Source organism: Muntiacus reevesi, chromosome 10, assembly GCF_963930625.1.
Source record: "Muntiacus reevesi chromosome 10, mMunRee1.1, whole genome shotgun sequence".
Taxonomy (NCBI): domain Eukaryota; kingdom Metazoa; phylum Chordata; class Mammalia; order Artiodactyla; family Cervidae; genus Muntiacus; species Muntiacus reevesi.
The window spans coordinates 12,495,858-12,508,706 of record NC_089258.1 but is presented as its reverse complement, the minus strand read 5'-3'; the positions used below and the strand labels follow the sequence as shown (position 1 = coordinate 12,508,706).

At 41.0% G+C, this 12,849-nt stretch overlaps 1 long non-coding RNA gene across 1 annotated transcript in view; it reads right to left on the bottom strand.

Moving 5' to 3' along the window:
* Positions 1 to 12,588, bottom strand: part of LOC136176649 (uncharacterized) — a 65,809-nt gene extending 53,221 nt beyond the window's left edge. The window contains exon 1 of the long non-coding RNA XR_010664605.1: positions 11,950 to 12,588. This is a non-coding gene — a long non-coding RNA (uncharacterized lncRNA). The remainder of the gene's footprint in view (positions 1 to 11,949) is intronic.
* Between the last annotated feature and the right edge of the window lie 261 nt (positions 12,589 to 12,849).

Below are 12,849 nucleotides of genomic sequence, written 5' to 3'. Positions count from 1 at the left end.
TTCCAAGGGGTTGTCAGTACAGTCAAACTATTCTGTATAAAAATAGTATGATATAGACTGGTCAATATACATTATACATTTGTCAAAACCCATAGAAAGTATAACAAAGAGTGAACCCTAAGGTAAACTATAGGCTTTAGTTAGTAATAAGTGTTGATATTTGTTTATTGATTGTACCAAATGTACCATACTAATAAAACATGTAAATAAAAAGGGGAACAACCCAGGGAGAAGAGGGCAGGAGATATGTGGGAACTTGATACTTTCCAATCAATTTTTCTGTAAACCTAGCAGTGCTTATAAAAATAAAGTCTACTAATAATAACAATAAAAGAACAAAGAAGAATGTAGGAAGATTCTTTTTAAAAATGCTTCAGCTTTCTGACATATATAATTAAGCATTCCATGAATACCTGTTGGCTTCAACTGAATCAAAGTCAGTAAAAAAGGAGCAGATAAGTATGAAAGCAGCTTTAAAATGTAGGATGACTATCAACTTATTTGTGATAAATTTGATACAGTCCTGGGATTCACATTTCAAAAGAGCCTTAGACAGTTTGTCAACAATCAGTCAATAAGATCATAGATATATGTAGCAATAAAGATAGAAGCAATTCTAATGCCTCTCTCCCAAATTCTTTGAGAAACAAATTCTTTGAGAAACATTAACCACACACTCATAAATTTTATGCTAACTTGTTGATATATAATTTTGTTGTTGACAAGGTTTTCTTGACCGGGGAGGATGGAATGCAGAGAGGAAGCCTATTGACTTTGTTTAGACTCTTACAAGGAAAAAAAGTAAAATTTTAAAATAACTGAGAAGCTCTCTCACAAATTATGTTTTAATGTTTAGAGAACAGTTTATCCATATTTATGACACATTTACAAAAAAGTTTCTTCTTGATATCAATAGTGAAAAACCAGATTTTAAAACAAGGCTTGGCACAGCTTTCAAACATCCTACCATGTCCACTAAAGAATTGGCTCTAATTATTGAAGAACTTAAGATGTCATGTCCAAATGTGCATAAGGTGCTATCTTGGAAAAACTACTCTTTGTAGAAAACTATACTGACTGCACATTCAGAACTCAACTCAACATTCAGAAAACTAAGATCACGGAATCCGGTCCCATCACTTCATGGCAAATAGATGGGGAAACAGTGGAAACAGTGAGAATCTTTATTTTGGAGGGCTCCAAAATCACTGCAGATGGTGACTGCAGCCATGAAATTAAAAGACACCTGTTCCTTGGAAGAAAAGCTATGACCAACTGAGAAAGCATATTAAAAAGCAGAGACATTACTTTGCCAACAAAGGTCTGTCTAGTCAAAGCTATGGTTTTTCCTGTAGTCATGTATGGATGTGAGAGTTGGACTATAAAGAAAGCTGAGCGCCAAAGAATTGATGCTTTTGAACTGTGGTGTTGGATAAGACTTTTGAGAGTCCCTTGGACTGCAAGGAGATCCAACCAGTCCATCCTAAAGGAAATCAGTCCTGAATATTCATTGGAAGGACTGATGCTGAAGCTGAAACTCCAGTACTTGGGCCACCTGATGCAAAGAACTGACTCATTGGAAAAGACCCTGATGTTGGGAAAGATTGAAGGCAGGAGGAGAAGGGGACAATTGAGGATGAGATGGCTGGATGGCATCACCGACTTGATGGACATGAGTTTGAGTAGGCTCCGGGAGTTGGTGATGGACAGGGCAGCCTGGAGTGCTGCAGTCCGTGGGGTCACAAAGAGTCGGACACAACTGAACTGACTGACTGCCAACTGCAAGCCTGGGAAGGTAAAGCAGATTATGCTTCAAATGGTCTACTTGGACTTTAGATTTCTGTTTCATTAATATCTCTCTTTCATAAACTCTGAAAGTTAAGTTTTGTGAGAATTGAAGTGCCTGCTGATTCAGTGGGATTTCCTCTTGTTGACACACAGCCAGTATCTTGATCTCACAAAGCAATAGTGTGGGGTACACTTCCCACCCCCGGAGAACAGCTGCTCTTGTCTGCTCTATGGAGAATCAGAAAATCTGGGTCATGCTGCCACTTGGCACCCTGTAGCTGTTAATGACATTCTTTGAAGAATCAGAAGTTTGTTTCCTACATTTTTATTAATCTTCAGATAGTGGTGAGCCCTTGAGTTCCTACACCTAACAACTTATTTGCCTCTAAAACAAGAGAAAACAGCTAGCATCAATATACAGCATAGAACTTCTCCAACAATTTGTGGTGAAAGACTTGGTTATTTTTCCATCTATCACTTAAAAATAAATAAATAAAAATATATGAATAAAAATAAATACAGATGCATGGTCTAAACCAGAATCTTAAGGTCCCAGTGTCTTTGTGGATATTTTCCTGAAGGGGTGGGGCAAAGTGAGCTCTATCCTCTCTTTACCAAGAAGGTTTTGTAAAGACAATGTGAAATGACAGAAGTTCATTCAAACTTTATTGCAACAAATTGATTGTTTCTATTCAGGGTTGGAAGAGTCACTTCATAAGTACAAGCATCACCGATGTCAGGTTCCCCAGCATACTGTACTGCTGGCAGACATTTAGCTGCTCAAGGCGAGTGCTTTTGGTTTCCATATACTCTAGCTTGGAAAAGTTCCTATCTGCAGAGAAGATTCCATATCACCCAAGTGAAATGACACCTACAAAATGGAAACTCCCAATTTTTATTGGTCGACTCAACACACATAAAATTACCCTTCCAAATTATTATAAAAGAATCCAAATGCTTATTCCTACCTTCTCACAGGGCTTGTGGACCTGGACCGACTTATGGAACACATTGGTGGGGCCCTGGTAGAAGGGAAACTTTTCTTCTAATGACACCTTGGTTTTCCTTCAGGGCGCCTACTCTCTCTCACTCCTAAGGAACTTTGTCTAGGACTTTTGGGGAAAAAGTAATTATTTCTAATGAGATTGCTAGGATAAACACAGCATTCTTTCTTATGTAGTTTTTTTTTTTTTCCTGGAGAAGGGGTACAGGGAAAGATTCTCAGAATTGGGCTGGGCCGAGTGGTTGTATTTTACATTTATTTTACATTTTAAAGGTGTAGCTAGATCTGCTTGCAAAGAGAATTTGCATTTCCATCAGAGGTATCCTAAGGAGAAGGACTGTCACAGGGCTTCCACCGTGTTTAGCCTGTCTCCTGGCTGTTAAAGTAATATCTCATTGTTTTCTCACTTCCTTTAATCTAACTACTAATTAATTTAAATATCTTTTCACTTGTTTGTTGACATTTGGATTTGCACTTCTATTTGTCTAGAATTGTCTATTTACATCTTTCCCCTCTTTACTCTTAGATTATCTTTTGCTTGTAAGAGCTCTTTGTTTATTAAAAAATTGGCCTTTTGTCATCTCCGTCATAAACATTCTTTGCAGATCTGTGGTATGTCTATTGACTTTGTCTCTCGTTATCTTTTCTATACACAACTTCTTAATTTTTTATATAGTCAAATATGTATGTTTTTGTTTCATGTCTTCTGATTTTCCAGTCTTGGTTATAAGATCTTACTAAATTCTAGGATATATGTCATAGCCTAAATTTTCACATTTGGTTTTTATTTTACTTTTTATATTTAAGCTTCTATTCAATTTTTTTTTTATTTTTACATTTCCTCTTAAATGGATGGCCAGTTTTCCAAGCATCATTTATTTAAGGGACCATACTTTTTCCACTGATTAAATCATAACCTTTGTGAAATAAATATATGACAAAGGTTATGGTCTAATCAGCACCATATTGCTTTAATTATTAAGGAGGTATCATATGTTATGATACCTCTCATTTGAGTTTTGTAATTTTTTTAGGTATTTGTAATCAACTTTCCTATATGAATTTTAATATAACTTCATCCAGTTCTAAGAAAAACCCTGTTGAGATTTCAACTGGAATTGCATCAAATTTATATATTATTTAGAAAAATTACCACTTTATTTTGTGAATACTTTATCTATATATTCAGATCTTATTTCCATTCTCATTGTAATATAACTACTTATGTGTCCAATGTCTTCCTTATAAAATTTATTCCTAAATATTTTATATCTTTTGCACAAATATACACAAATATATTTTTCCAAACTGTTACAATCGTAGTGATGGTGATGACCTTGGGCATTTTCCCAAAGAGTTCTGTTCTGTATTTAGTTGCTCATGTCCGACTCTCTGTGATCCCATAGACTGTAGCCCACCAGGCTTCTCTGTTTATGGGGATTCTCCAGGCAAGCATACTGGAAAGGGTTGCCATGCCATCTTCCAGGGGACCTTCCCAACCCAGGGATTGAACCCAGATCTCCCACACTGCAGGCAGATTCTTTACTGCCTGAGCCACCAAGGAAGCCCAAAGAAGTACTGGAAGTCTTTAAGTGGAGTAGTGACTTGGTCGGACTTAGCAGCAGCATGGAAGATTACTTTAGAGTAGTGATTCCAAAATGCTGACTGAAGTCGCAAAAACTCCTGAAGTCTCCCTTGTGTCATAACTTTCTGGTAAAATAAGAAAAAAATAGAACAATATATTAAATTTTTAAAAAATCTAAATGCATTCAATTTAAAAGCTTCTATTCTCAAGTTATTCCCACACTGCTTTGGGGGTTTCAAAGTTGTCTTTATTTAATAAAACACTAATGTTAATAATTGGTAGTAAGGATTTTTTATTTGTTAATATTTGACAGAATTCAAAAGTTGGTATCGTTTTTTCAAAGACAACCCAATTTTTTAAAAAGTGAACTGATCTATGAAATTCCCACATCTGGGGACCACTTGCAGGATTATTTGACCAGAAATAAACCTTTGTAATTTTTTTCTCAAAATACACACTCCTGGACCCTTAGGGAAGAATTCAAGTATAATGGAACTTATATGGGTATATGTATTTTTAAGAAACCTCCCAAGTGATTCTGAGACACTTCCCTGGTTAAGAACCTCTGATTTAGAGAAAGAGTCGGGAAACACCTAGTGGTCAGCAATGGTGAAAACCTCTAAGAAGCCAGGGTAATGGGAACACAGAAAGGCTGGATAAGAGAGACTTTTTCTTCAAATGAAATCAGTAAGACTTGGGATGGTCCTTGCGGGGGTTTTAAGAAAAGATGGAGCTTTGGAGAAGGCCCCACTTCTTCAGCTGTGGGAATAACCCAATTTTATTGTGCATGAATGGGGTTCCCATCCGTATGAGATTCCCATCCTATTTTGTTCCCAAGAATTCATTCTTCTTAAGAAAGCAATGGAGAGAGACAAAGAAGACTTTTAGGAAGAAAGGGGTAGACATTCAGGACGTAAGGTAGCGTACAGAATTCTAGAGTAGATGTTGTTGGTTTGTACTGGATGTCTGCTACCAAGTATTCACATTCTCTACATATAAAAACAAAAATAAATTAAAACATGTGAGTGGGCATCTATGGCTTAAGCCTTCAGCTAAGTGGTATGCATCTTAGACACTCCCCAATGACATATTGCTAAGTCCCTGAAAGGGCAGAGATATGCTTCTCATGGCCTTCTCTCTGCCATATTGCTAAACACCAACAGGTAGGTGATGCTTAACATTTAACCTTTTTTTCTTACACCAAACCACACAGCACTCTGGGAATATCATTTTATATTTCAAGACTTCAGAACTGATTCTTTTAACTTCTCAGGGCCTCTGTTCTCTTTTCTATAGTATAAGTGGTTTAGAAGTTCTGAAGTTGGCTTATTTAGAAGACAAGCAATAAGTTTCTGATTTTCACATATGAAGCCCATCAAATATTTTATTGACTGCCTTTGATGGGCCATCAATTGGATGTGGGATGTAAAGAAAAGGGAAGAATCCAGGTAAATCTTTGACCCAAGCAATTGAGTATGATGGCAAGTGTATATATGATTAACTGTTGGTGAATAACAAACTACTTCAAAATTTAGTGGCTTGAAATAACATCTTGGGTTTTTTCTTATGATTCTTTGGGCTGACCAGGGTAAGCTGTGCTGTCCATTCATGGGGCAAGATTGGAACTAGGATGAGGTGAATGAAGTGTCTAGTGTACAGGATGTAAAGGTCACTCTCTCAAAGTCCCTGCAGCATCACTATGAAAGCAAACACTTTCTTAAATTTTATATCTGGCTGCTTCACCTCCCCTCATCCTAGTCCTGACCTTGGGTTGGGGTTTCTCTTATATGCCTTCCATCACATGGCAGCTGCAGCTACAGTCATCTAAAGATTCCACAGGGCTAGATATCCAAGATGACCTTTTCATTCACACATCTTGTACCTTCTCACTCACATGGCTGAAAAAGCCGGGAGCTCCCCAGCCATCTCTGTCTCGCCACGCATCTTCTCCACATGGCAAGCCTGGCCTTCCTCACAGCATGGTGGTCTGAAAGCATTCAGAATGCCTACACAGTAACTGGCTTCTCCAGAGCAAGCATTCTGAGAGGCCCAGGTAGAAGCTGCAAAAGATTTTGTGCCCTCACTGGATGGTCCTAGAATGTCAGTCACCAATATTACATGACATTGGTCAAAGTCATTAATGTCTGCCCAAGAGTTAAGGGAAAAGAAATTAGACTCTGCCTCTTGATATAAGTAGCACCGATATAAAAGGAGGAGGACACTGATGGAGATGAATTTTGGAGAATACAAGCCACTGAAAGACCAGGCAACAAACATGTTTTGGGGATGGGAAAACAGAAGTGCTCCTGGAGCAAGCTAAGTTTGTGATGCTCATTAAGCAACCAAGTGAATAAATATACATGGAAAACAGAGAAAGACTGGGGTTGAAATGATCAAATCAAGGGATTTAACTCAGCATCTAGGCACTGGATGAGATCACCTAAGGAGTGAGTTTCGAGAGAGAAGGACCCCCCAGCCAGTACAATGGGGAACAGGAAAATGCAGCGTCTCAGAAGCCAAGCAAAAAGGTACATTGAAGAGAAGGGTTATCGTCCTGTCATGTGGTACTGAAAAGTCAGACAGAATGAGGACTGAGCAGTGATCATTGGGTAGAGCAAGATTTCAGTCATCCTTGATGAGAAAATTACTGGGATGAATCTTGATTATAGTGAATTGAGGAGACAGCAGAGAAAGTGAGTAAAGGCAACTTTTACAAGAAGTTTTAATAGAAATGGAGTAGTTACTGAGTGGGGAGTTGTGGTCTAGGAAGAGTTTGTTTCGTTTTATGATGGAATGAAGTATAGCCTATTGCAAGTGGATGGGCATGATACAGTAGAAAGTGAATTAAGAAAGTAGCAGAAGTAATTACAAAGAGCATTTTGAACAGGTGACAACACTGAGCCAGACTGGAAAGACAGGAGTTGGTAGCAAGTGAGATGACACTCCAGCTAGAGATTCAGAATTGGAAAATTTCAGGTGACACAGTTACGGCAATGGTTAGGCTAGGGTACCGTTCAGAGCTGTTGCATGAATGTGAGGGAGTCAAGGAACCCAGAGGTCAGGTTTGTCGTGAAGAGTAGACTGGAGAGAAACCAGTGAGTCAGATGCTGACACCATGAGGAAATGTACCCCTGAGGAAATTAAGCCTGAATGCCCAAATGCACCAGCAATGGTTTTATACCCTATCCACTGAGCTGAGATGGAGCTATGTTCCCAGAATTCCTCTCCCCACGCGGTTCCCTGTTGGTGTCAGCCATGAGGGGAATTTTGCACCAGCTTTGGAAGAAGGAAGTGAAGCAGCAGCACCACATTCTTTGTAGTCTGTGTGGCAGCTGGCACCCTTCCTTGCTGATTTAAACCTCCCCTTGGTTGGGATGGGTCAGCACCTGACCTGAGCTTCCCAAGCTCCCTCCACTCTCTTACTTCGGCTTCTCTGAGTCCTGGACAAAGTGCGTATCAGCTCCAGGTTTGAAGGTACCAGCTTTCCCTACAAGTTACCCGCTGAGGTACCAAGCCTGGAAGTGATGAGGAAGATGCTAGTTCCAGTTCACCCTGACTGGTTCCAGCTTTCCTCACAAGTTGAAGTCCCAGTTTTCCTTTCCAACCACCAATCTGGCCAACCCCAGTGAACTCAGGCTGAACGGCAGACAGAAACAACAGGCCACACTGCCCACCGCCCAGCTACCAGCCCCGTGGGAACTCCCCTCTCCATAATAAATCTGTCTGTCTTGCTCACACATCCTACCCTGGTCAAGCTCTGGCTGACATAGCATCCACTGTGATGGACCAACTTCTCCTCTGTGCCCAGGGTGGTACCATTGCAGAACCAGGTTCATCTGCCTGATATGCGGCAAGGCAAACGCTGACATGCCAAGGTTTACAGTGAAGTGTGTATTCACAAGGCAGTCAAATGAGGAGACCCAAGAACATTTCTCATGTGCCTCTCCAAAGGTGAAGGGTTCAGGGTACTTAAGGGATAAAGCTAAGGTGTAGGGAGCATGGGGAAAGGGGATTGGAAGTAAGAAAAGGGGGAAGAATCATCATTCTACCCAGGCACATCTAAGCTACAGGTGTCTTCATGAGACAAGTGTTTAGAAAATGGCACATTAGTATGTTCTTAGGGTAGAGTTTTCGGTTCTCTGATGTCAAGAGGTCACCAGGCAGACAACCAAGCATGCTCAGTTGATGCTTGGGTGGTCTTAACCGGCTACAGCTCCAACTGTTCACAGCTGACTACAAGTTCCTATAAAACAACTTGGGCAAACACCTTATTGTTTAGGTTACATGACACTTGGGGGCTTCCCAGGTGGTGCTAGTCGTAAAGAACCCGACTGCCAATGCAAGAGATGTAAAAGACACCGGTTCAATCCCTGGGTCAGGAAGATCACCTGGAGAAAGACATGGTAACCCACCCCAGTATTCTTTCTTGGAGAATCCCATGGACAGAGGAGCCTGTCAAACTACAGTTTATAGGGTCTCACAGAGTCGAACAAGTCTGAAGTGCTTTAGAATGGCACATGACACTTGGAGTAAGTTTTCTGTAGCAAAAATTAAATCAAGCTTGGTCAGTGAAGGCAGGTTACAGGTTTATTGGAGCTAACTGGTTACTGATGACCCTCAGTTTCAGTACTGGTTATATACTATACTTGAGGAGGAAATAGCCACTCAACTCATTCTCTGTCTTCCGTGGTTTCCAGGAGCAGTCCTGGCTGAGAAGAGCTGTGAGTGAAATGAAAGTTATTCAGTTGTGTCTGACTCTTTGCGACCCTGTGGACTATACAGTCCATAGGATTCTCCAGGCCAGAATACTGAAGACGGTAGCCTTTCCCTTCTCCAGGGGATCTTCCCAATCCAGGGATCAAACCCTACATTGCAGACAGATTCTTTACCAGCTGAGCCACAAGGGAAGTCCGAGAGGCACTGTTGATGGAGGAGAAGTCAGTGGGTGACTATTGGAGTAACAGACAGTCACTCAAGGAAGCTGAAGGTTTCTAGGGAAGAGGGGAGAGAATAGTTTGGAAGTGGGAACAAGGGAGGAACAACAGCCCATCTACTCCATTTCCAGGGCTGGTGGGAAGTGGGTTATGGAAGAAAAATCAGCCAGAAATGAAGACCATTTTTGAGGAAGGCTGCCTCAAAAGGCTAGCTGGGATGTATTTTTCCAGCTTTGTTGAGATATAATTAATGTATAACATTGTATAAGTTGAAAGTTTACAATTTGACAGTTTAATAAACCTGTGTACGGTGAAATGCATACCACAATAAGGTTGGTTAACACATCCTTCACCTCACATAATTACCATTTTGTTGTTATTGTTAAGGTGAGAATATTAAAGTTCTACTCTCATAGCAACTTTCAAGTATAAACACAGTAGTGCTAACTACAGTCACCATGCTATACATTAATTACATCCCTGGAACTTACTCATCTCATAACTGAAAGTTTGTACCCCTTGACAAATCTCATTTCCCCCAACCCTCAGTCTCTTGTCAACCACCATTATACGCTGTTTCTACGAACGTGGTTAAGACTCCACATATAGGAGAAACCAGACAATATTTATCTTTCTCTGACTTATTTCACTTAGCATAATGCCTTCAAGGGACATTCATGTTGATGCAAATGACAAGACTTCCTTCTTTTTTCTTTCTTTTCCTATGGCTAAATCATGTTCCATTATATGTATGTGTATATATATATATAAAACCACATTTTACTGATCCTTTCTTAGCCTGTTGATGTATACTTAGGTAGTTTTCTATCTTGGCTACTGTGAAAAATGCTGCAATGATCATGGGAGTGCAGATACCTTTTCAAGATAGTGATTTCATCTCCTTTGGATAAAGTATTCTGAAGTGCAACTGCTGGATCATATGGTAGTTCTATTTTTAATTTTGTGAGGAACCTCCATTCTGGTTTCTATAGTGGTTGCACAAATTTATATTCCCAGTAACAGTGCATGAGGGTTCCCTCTCCTCTATATTCTCACCAGCATTTGTTATCTCTTTTTGAGGACAGCCATTCTAGTAAGTGTCAGGTGATATATCATTGTGGTATGATTTGCATTTCCCCAATCATTAGTGACATTGAGCATCTTTTCATGTATTTGTTGGCCATTTGTATGTCTTCTTTGGAAAAATGTCTATTCGAGTTCTCTCTCCATTTTTTAATCAAATTGCTTTTTTTTTTGTTATTGAATGGTATGAGTTCCTGTTATATTTTGCATATTAATCCTTTATCAGATATGGGGTTTGCAAATATTTTCTCCTATTCTATATGTTCCAGCTGGTTCTAATTAGAGCAAGAAGGTGGAGCTTCAGCTCAGAAAGCAGCTTGGGAATATGCAAGATTTTGCTAAGAACAAATTGAGATTCCAGTTGAAGTGGGATTTGAGGGGGTGGGGTTGGTGGGGGGAAAGCTCAAGATGGGAATCATGACTTAAGCTTAAGTCAGCTTAAGGGATGTACAGAGTGATATGGGGATTAGTGTGGGGGCGATGAGAGAGGGCTTGGAGGTCTGGTGGCTATCAATGAAAACCTGGATGTAAGGCAAGGTGATACCCAGTCTCTGGGGCCAATGCAGGGGGGCGTTCATTCCTCCTTCTATCTCATCATCATAGCCTCCTTTTCAAAAGTTTGGTCTCTCCAGCTGCTGAAAGCCATACAGGCCTGAAATGCCATGAGGCAGGGGTGCTGAGGTGACTCCCTTAAAGTTCTCAAAGCTCTTTGCCTTTCTGAAATCCCACTGAGCTCTGTCAAGGCCAGGATGGGGGCTAGTGTTACAAAAAACCAACAAAACATGTGCACCTCTAGAAAGGGTGTTCTCAAACGTTGGTTCCCAACGGGCAGCAGCAGCTTTCCCTGAGAATTTGTTAGAAATGCAGAGTATTGCTCCCCACCCCCACTCCAGTCCTACAGCATAAGGAACTCCAAGAAGAGGACCCAGCAGTGTGGCTTTAATCTAGGCCACCAGGCGAGTCTCAAGCTCACTAAGGTTTGAGACCCACTATTCTAAAGGAACTCAACAAACCAAACGTCAGCTTAAAATGCAGCTGACTGCCAACCTTGTTCTTAGGGGCCTAAAGCCACAGCGTATTAAATGTGAAAGGACTTTTTCAAGGATCCAATCTGGCCTTGTACCTTACATGTGAAAGGTCCAAGTCATAGAAAGGGAGTGTGACTTGTCCAAGCCCTCCCGGCAGGACGGAGATTACAATTCCAAATAACTAAAAAAATAAAAAGAAAAACAAACAAAAAACACCCCAGAATCTGGGAAATGGTTGTTCCAAAGGGCCATCCAGTTGCAGACTTAATATATTTAAATACAGATTGCTATTGTTTGTGCGTTCTCCATTAATCAAGCCAGAGCAACGAGGTCTGTCTTACTTCACCCTGGCTCTTCAAGGTTTATTTGGTTTCGATTCGTTTTGGGGAATTGCTGAAATGCAATTCCTAACGCAGACCCTGAGCCTCAGGAATGCAGCAGGCTCCGTAGGAACAGGAGGCTTTTCTGCAGCCTGATAAGTCTGCAGACGCTGTGTCTCTGTTCTAAGTTTTGCCATTTCCAACTCACCGGGCCCCTGGGGGAGAGGCGGACAGCCGAACGCTGTGCGTACTGGACCGCGGCTGCCTCGGCTTCACCAGAGGAGATTTAGCCTGAAGTTTTGTGACAGATGGAGTTGATAGTCTCTCCACGGAAAGGGGAGGAAAAAAGCGCCAGTTTTTGACAGGCTGCAGACGCCCGGTGCCTCCGGTGGTCGAAGGCTGCGTTGCGCCGCAGTTAAGGTAGTTCGCAAACTCCCGCGCCTGTAGGCGGCGGTTTCCCTTAAACCGAGGGAGACTGAAACATACGCTTGAATAGAAACCTTGCAGGATGCCAAGCTATCCCCTTCCTCTTGTGTTCTGACTGCGGCCAGAAGGTACTGCGCAACATCCCTAAATATTTTTAATGTATTGTTTCTTTCATCACTGTCCGTTAGAAACTTTCCTTCTTAAAAAAAAATTAATTGACTTATTGGATTTCTGTCTTGAAAATGACAACAATGCCTGGCTCCAGGGCCATACCTGCCAGATCGGTAAATGGGGACCAGGGTGCTGGGTGGGGGCTGAAAAGGGTGGTAAATATCGATATCCCCCTAGCTAAAGCATTTGCCTCTTGTGTGTGTCTGGATTTTTTTTTTTTTTTTTTTAAAGTTTCAGAGTTCCACATTAAATTCTCTGGGTTCTCTTCCCCCCCTTCCCCCCCACCCCCGTGATGATCCGGCAAAGATGGGGAACTCGGAAAACAAACTGAATTTTGAATTCAGTCGAAAGCACAGATGAGAGCCAGGCAGAATTAATAAAAGTACCAAATAAATAAATAAAAGAGAAGAAGAAGAAAGGAAAAAAAGCAGAACCAAACAAAAAGGACCGTGGCCAAGCCGGATGCAAACAGCTGCCCCTGCGCCCGGCCCGCTGGTTCCGTGCGCGGGCA